General features: G+C 50.3%; 1 protein-coding gene across 16 annotated transcripts in view; it reads left to right on the top strand.

Moving 5' to 3' along the window:
* Nucleotides 1–2,401: 2,401 nt before the first annotated feature.
* Tbl1x (transducin beta like 1 X-linked) overlaps nt 2,402–6,510 on the top strand; it is a 168,536-nt gene continuing 164,427 nt past the window's right edge. For 11 of the 16 annotated variants that reach the window (XM_050128291.1, XM_050128292.1, XM_050128296.1 and 8 more), the window contains exon 1: nt 3,862–4,087. The gene's annotated coding sequence lies outside the window, so the exon portion shown is untranslated. Of the gene's footprint in view, nt 2,421–3,861; nt 4,088–4,598; nt 4,667–6,096; nt 6,193–6,510 lie in introns of those variants that run through there. The other 5 variants (XM_050128287.1, XM_050128286.1, XM_050128290.1 and 2 more) reach the window with 4 other exon arrangements.

The following is a 6,510-nucleotide window of genomic DNA, read 5'->3' as shown; positions in this document are numbered from 1 at the left end:
TCTCTCTCTCTCTGTCTCTCTCTCTCTGTCTCTCTCTCTCTCTCTGTCTCTCTCTCTCTCTCACATCTCTTTCAACTTGTCTTTATTCTGTTAAGCCATTGGCCGAAAGCAGCTTCTTTATTCATTAACCAATAAAAGCAACACATAGACAGAAGGTCTTCCCACACCATTGACAGTTGTATTTTTGGTACCTCTTTCAATTTCTTTTCAGTTGTATAAGAGTTATGTCACAAGATATAGTAAAAAGATCAAATTTTATTTATTTATTTAACTTATTTTTAGATAGGTTCTCACCATGTATTCATGGGTGGCTTGGAACTCACTATGTAGACAAGGCTAACCTCCAACAGTGATCTGGCTAACTCTGCCTCTCAAGTGCTGCAACTAAAGGTGTGTGCCACCACACTAGGACAAAGAACTAAGTCTTTAAAGCTACATTTATTGACCTGAATATATTTGTATGTGCATAGGCATGTGAATGGACACTAGAGGGGAGCTTCCAGGAGTTCATTTGCTTCAGTTCTGGCCTTTATGCATGAGTCACCTCTTCAGCCTTATTTTATTTCCCATCTATTGCTAATGTGTTTCTTACCGCATGAAGGTTAAGACTTCTTTGGGCACTGGAAAGATGGCTCAGCTGGTAGGAACGAGTGTTGTTTTTATAAAGGTTTTGTTCTAGCACCACATGGACAGCTCACAATAGCCAGCAACTCCAGCTCCAGGGTTTCCAACACCCTCTTCTGGCTTCCACAGGCACTTACACTCATGTTCGGAGACACATGGACACATAATTTTAAAAGTAAACAAAGAGAGGTTTTTGTATATTTTTTAATGCCAATACTTTTTCAGGCATGGGTTTTACAACTGTTTTCTCTGTTTTTGGCTTGTCTTCCATTCTTAACAGTATTTTTGCAGAATTCCATAATTTTGATGAAATTTAGCTCACTTTTTTCTTTCTCGTTTTTGGTATTATATCTCAAGCCATCGCTGTTGAGAAAAGAACAATCTCAGTGTTGCACAAAGGCATACATGAACAAATTGAAAGCAATTCAGCAAGTCAATTTCTTTTTGCAAAGTGTTCACCAACACACACACACACACACACAGTGTACCTTACTCTTTTTCCTCTTTAGAGGGCACTAGCTGCTTCTCTGTTATTTTCATGTTTTTTTCCACACCAGCACCTACAACAGACAGCCAGAGTAAATAAATAAAACAGTCTAATTTTCCACTCATGTAGTAGCACTTTGGAGAGAATTTTGTTAATTTTATTATTTAAAAAGGGGCTTGTTTTCTTGTCTTTAGTTCTTACAAAGTTGTGGTGGTTCCTATGAGTCTTTATTACAAGCCCTTGATTTAATTTTTTTTTTTGGATAGGGTCTTGCTATATATCCCATTCTAATCCTGCCTCAGCCTTCCAACATTTGGGATCTTATCCATAGCCCTCTACTAACTTTCTTTCTAAAACAAAGCAAAACAAGGGTTAGTTAGTCGTTATTCTTAGGTCTATGTGTACCTTTGAGAATCATGTGCCTATGCATGTAGGAGTCATAGGAGCATAGAATGAGGGCACAGAATTTTCTGGAACCAGCGTTACAGGCGGCAGTGAACTGTCTTGAAGGTGCTAGGAACTGAACCTTAGTCCCCTGTAGGAGGAGTAAGTGCTCCTAATCATCGAGCCTTCTCTCCACATCCCTAGTCCTTGACTGTCGAAAAGCAAGAACTGGGATTATTGCCATACTATATCGTGCTGGCAAAAGAGAATCAAACCTCTCACTTCCTTAGTCAGAGGAGGCCTGTAATAAAACCTAGTCATTCTGCACCCTATATGAAAAATGAGATTTTTTTTCCCACCACTTTCCCATTCTTTAAAAATGATCATTACTTGCCAAGTAATAGAAACATGTAGGGAAGCTTTTAACCAACTTCAGTTTGGAATTACCAAGCACTAATTTGGACAAGGCAAGCCGGGCAGGCTAGGTGGGTAGGGTTTGATGCGCAGCTACTCGAGGGTCTGCGGTAGCCGAGAGCTGACGACCGGGTAAAGCCTGAAGCTGTAATGATGTCAACTTGTTATTTACTTTCCAAATCTGAATGACTGAGCAAGGCGAAAGGAGAATCAATCAACCACAATGTGACCCTACAGGCGGAAAAAACGCAGTGCTACCACCAGCATGCAGTGGGGGAAGGGAAGCACGTGTAAACCGGGCCAGGGTTGCATCATGAGCGGGCTCGGGTTTGCGATTGCACCCTTCTGTAATACCTCAGCCTCAGCATCAGTCTGCACGAGCTCAGGAGCCCGGGAGCTACGAAGGGCAGGCTCAAGGGAGCCCCACCAAATCCTTTGGGGTGGGGGGACTTCAGTGGCAGCCGATAGCTAATAAGCCAGTGTTCTGCTGATTCACAATTATGGAGACTGTGTAAGTGTGTATTTTTTATTGATGCGCTCTAATAACGGTGTACCAACAGTCGTTTGACATCTTTGACGTTTCGCAGCAATATTTTGCAAGGTAATTTTTAGGTCCGCCTGTATGATGGAGAACCGGCCCCTTAAAAACTCGCCCGGAGTTCTCCCCCCTCCCCCCAACCACCAGAGCAACAAATGCCTAGTGTTCAAGGAAGGAGCAAGTGAGGTTAGAGTTTAAATTGCTGAGTGTTACTGGGCTCTTAGCACCAAGCTCATTAGAAGCCTAAGGGAGGGGCAAATTGATTTTAAAAATACTCAACAAGGCAGACACCAAAGGTGCTGAGGAGGGCCGGATATTTATTTAATTGAATTAAAGCCGGGAGTTGGGGGAATCGTCACCAATGTGGAAGGGAGGAAGAAGCGAGGAAGAAGCACCACGGCTGGGCCTTACCAGCCATGGCAACAGAAAACACTTTGCCAGCGCCTGCGGTTTCAGGCCTGGGGGTGGGGATTTACAGATCTAAGGACCTCAGTACCCTAACATTCCCCTCCCCAGTTTATTTGTGTCTTCGTCTTGTTCTGAAGCTTCTCCTCTCTGCTTTTCTGATTCCTGGCTGGGAGGTGTTTTGCAAAGGTCATGGCTGCGCCCGAGTCCTCATTTTTTTTTTTTTTTTGTGGGTGGGCGTAGAGGCAACTTGGGGGGGGGGGGGCTTTAAATCATTAGTTTTGAAGGAGATGTTCCTGGAGACGGGTTGCACGAGGACCTCCTAGGCCAGCTGGGCAGCTTCATCTTTGAGGTGGGGGATGGTAACACTTTCAGTGGCTTGGGTTACCATTCCCTCCCCCAACCTGCAGGGTGGCCCTTGTTCTCATCCCCCTCAAAGCCACCTTGGAGTGCCAGGGTTTGGGATTGGGTATGTTTGTGGGGGCCCTGTTCCCCTCATTCCTCTCGGAGCCTGTAGAAAAAAAGCTAGAGACCGTGTTGGGGCCCAGAGGGCAATGCTTGGGCTTCCCTCCTCCACCTTGGGCGTGGGGCGGAGTGGAGTGGGGGTGGGGAGGCTTTAGGGTGAAGAACTACAGGGATGTAAGTCTTTCCCTGCCCCCGGGGGGCTGGGTCTGGACTTGGTAGGGGTGAGGGCGGGCCTGGCGTCCTAGCCCTTAGTGGGGGAGGGGCTGCCGCGTGGGGACGCGCCCCCCCCCCCAGGCGCTAGGGGGAGGGGCCGGCGGGGACGCGGTCGGGGAGGGTTGATCTGAAGAGTGCCTCCTCCAGGTGTCTGGGGAGGGCGGCGTGCTGGCGACCCCCTTGGCACGTCTCCCAACCAGGGTAGGCGCGCTCGCGTCCGCTCCCAGCGGAGGTCACTTGGCCGTGTCGGTCCCTCCCGCCGTCCCGCCCTCTCCCGCCGCCGCCGCTCCCAGCCCAGCCCCCCCAGTCTCGACGCTCGGGAGCGACAAGCCGCCAGCGCCCCCGCCCCGCCGCCGCTGCAGCGCCCTCCGGCCGCCATTCGCCACCGAAACTTTCCAGCGCCCGCTCTTCTCGGGGACTCGGTGGCGGGCCGGGGGCGGCGCGCGGCTGCTTTGGGGCGCCTGGCCCTCGTTGGCCTCTGCGTGGCCAGGGCTTGGTGACGGTGAACCCGCCAGTACGCACAGAGCGCGGCCACAAGTTGCACGGCTCGCGGCGAGGTGAGTGCACGCCGGGCAGGGGCGCAAACTTCTCGGGCCCAGGGGCTTGGCGGTGACCCCTAACGCGGAGGTCCGACCCTGGAGCTCCAGGAGGGGCAAATTCCCGCGTGCCCCCCCCACCCCCGGGCTGGCGCGCTCCCTGCATGCTGAACAATACCTCCGGGGCGGCCGCTCCCCAAAGTGGCCGCGCGCGCGGGGGGCGGGAAAGGCCTGGGTGCGCCTTTGTTTTGGGGAGGGGGACAAGCAAGTTTAGGGAAGCGCTGCCGCTTAGTCCCTGCATCTCTTTGTCTGCGGCCCCAGAGGGGGCTGGCTGGGCTGACCTGGGTCGCTTTGGGACTTGGGGGCCGAGCGGGATCCCCTTGTGGGGGAGGGGAGCCCCATTCATCCTCGAGGCGCGGGCCGGCGCTCCCGGAACCCAGTGGACGCGCGGCGGCGCGCGGGGGAGAGAGGCTGGCCCGCCTGTGCTCAGTTTCCGAGGCACAAACTGTCAAGGAAGTCCAGGAGCCCTCTCTCCACACATCTCGTCTCGGGACCAGGCTTGGGGGGTTGACACCGGTGAAGGGCGGCTCCCCCGGCTAGGTAAGGGTGAGGGACCGCCCCGCGCGGCCTGGGGAGGGTGTAAACCTGTTGCTTTGGGGCTGGGGAGGGGTTCTCCAGATCTGCCCTCACCCACATCCCCGTCTTAGGAATTTCCCTTACGCAGAGACGGGTGCTGGGAGCGGGAGTTTATGTGGGAGGGGTGCGCCTTTGAACATTGGTGATCTCCGGGTTTTGTGACAACTTTGGGAGGCTGGAGGCCCGCCGGTGCTGGATGAGGCCTGGGCTTCACGTGCGTGACCAGTGCGCAATCAGGAGCTCAGGGCTTGTTTTTTTTTTTTTTTTCCTTTCTTTTTTTTTCTTTATTCTTTTTCTTTTTGCAGTGTCTGGCGTTCTCAAAGCCCTACGCACTGTAAATTCCGCAGTTAGGGTCAGCTCCTACCAAGTGTTGTGGAGCAAAACCTAAAACAGCCTCCCCCCCCAACCAAAACCTAAGCCTCACTGCTAGTGCAAGTGTTTGTTTCTGTTCTGCTTTGGTGTGTGCGCCTTGACCTGACTTGTGTTTTGCTCGGAGCTAGTCCCTGGTTTAACTTGAAAGAGGACACAGGACTGACTGTAAGAGGAGCAAGCACCTTTTTCCCCCAGGCGTCAGTTTAGGATAGCAAATGGGTCTTGATGGCTCTAAGAAATTTACCATTTGAGTCATTTCTAGAAGACACATAGAAGAAATGAAAGAGTGTTGAGTGTAGATGGCGCTTTTATTTTTAAAGGGATTTCGTGTCCAAGTGTGCTGCAGATTTCCATGGAACCATCCATCCACCTGGGTAATTAGTACAACGATGAAAGTTGAAATTCACTCGATCCACTTATTAAAATGGCCCCCTAAAGCTTTTCAAGCCTTTAATCTCTCTCTCTCTTTCTCCCTCCCTCCCTTCCTCCCTCCCCCCCCACACCTGTGGGGACTGGTATGGATGATTTGGGGTGTAAGGCTCCCATCTACCCCAGGATACCTTCTTACTCGGGTTGGAGAACTCCATTTTGGCAGTACTACTAAAAGAAAAAGGAAGGCATTTTACCCCTTTTATGGTATTAGATAAATACTCATTTAAAAATTACCTCGGTTTTGCTGTTGGGTAAATGCTGGGTACTCTGCTAGGTCCAGAGAGTCACACCAAGGCAAGGCCTTTGGGGGACACTGGAAATGGGGGCTGATTGCTGTTCAGTAAGGGTGGGCTACCAGGATCTGTGGGCTGCTGACAATTGCCTTTGATCCAAGATTATTGTGGTTTAAATGCGAATACCTCCGTTTGTTCATATATTTGAATGCTTGTTTCCCAGTTGGTGGAAATGTTTTTTGGAAGGTTTAGGAAGTGTGGTCCTGTTGAGTTTGCGTATCATTGAAGGTGGGCCTTGAGGTTTCAAAGGCCCACAGCATTCCGTTAGCTCACTCTCTCCCTGTGCTTGTGGATCAGATGTAAGCTCTCAGCTACTGCGCCAGTGTCATGCCTGCCTGCTGCCATGCTCCCTGCCATGCTGGACGGTTATGGACTAATTAATCCTCTGAAACTGTAAGTCCCAATGTGTTTTTCCTTCTACAAGTTGCCATGGTCATGTTATCTCTTCAAAGCAACAGGAAAGTAACCAGGACGATCAGATCAGTCCAGAGAATTAGAAATACCTTCAAGTTTTATATATTTATCTCTACGTCTTAAGTTTGTGTGCTTTAGTAGGTGGTGTAGGGCTGTGGAATTGTAAATGATCTTGAAGTATGTTTTTGTGTGTCCTCATGTGTATGTAGATGTTTTTGCACTTGTGTTTCTGGTTGCATGTGTGTATGCATGGTGGCAGTCAGAGGTTGATATGCGTCTTAAATTGATAGCTATCGA

Source organism: Alexandromys fortis, unplaced genomic scaffold (assembly GCF_014885135.2).
Source record: "Alexandromys fortis isolate MF-2015 unplaced genomic scaffold, M_Fortis_MF-2015_v1.1 scaffold_289, whole genome shotgun sequence".
Lineage (NCBI taxonomy): Eukaryota > Metazoa > Chordata > Mammalia > Rodentia > Cricetidae > Alexandromys > Alexandromys fortis.
Note: the sequence above shows the minus strand (reverse complement) of the source record. Positions and strands in the feature narration are given on the sequence as shown.